The following is a 527-nucleotide window of genomic DNA, read 5'->3' on the forward strand; positions in this document are numbered from 1 at the left end:
GGGTCACAGAGAGAGAAGAGGAGGGTAGGTGAACAATGTTCAGCATCGCAGGGACTGCACGCATCAGGCGCCCGACAGCACAAGACCAGAGGAAGGATTTGGCTGCCGCCTGGAGCCTGAGGTTGGACAGCATCGGACTCCATTTTGGCTCCGATTGCAACGCTGCGTTACAGATGGCAGGTTGATGAGCCCAGGCAACAGGTAACTGAACCAAACACGTCAAGAGCCACTCGTCTATAAAGGGACAACTGCATCCCCCTGCTGGTTTTCAATGCATCATAGAATCTGGCCTGTTATTACCCTCATTATTATTATTGCCTTATTATTATTAATATTAGTATTATTATCATCATCATCACTCCCAAGCAGTCCCATGCAGCACAGAGAGGAGAGTAACGCAAAGAGAGTAACTGCCGTTCCCCGCCCCTGGTTTCACTGAACGAAGACAAACGCAGGTTTAGCGCAGGTTTAGCGATGGTTGAGCGCCAGTTTAGCGCTGGTCAAGGGCAGGCCTGTTAGGAGGGCAG

This window comes from Anguilla rostrata, chromosome 7, assembly GCF_018555375.3.
Source record: "Anguilla rostrata isolate EN2019 chromosome 7, ASM1855537v3, whole genome shotgun sequence".
Lineage (NCBI taxonomy): Eukaryota > Metazoa > Chordata > Actinopteri > Anguilliformes > Anguillidae > Anguilla > Anguilla rostrata.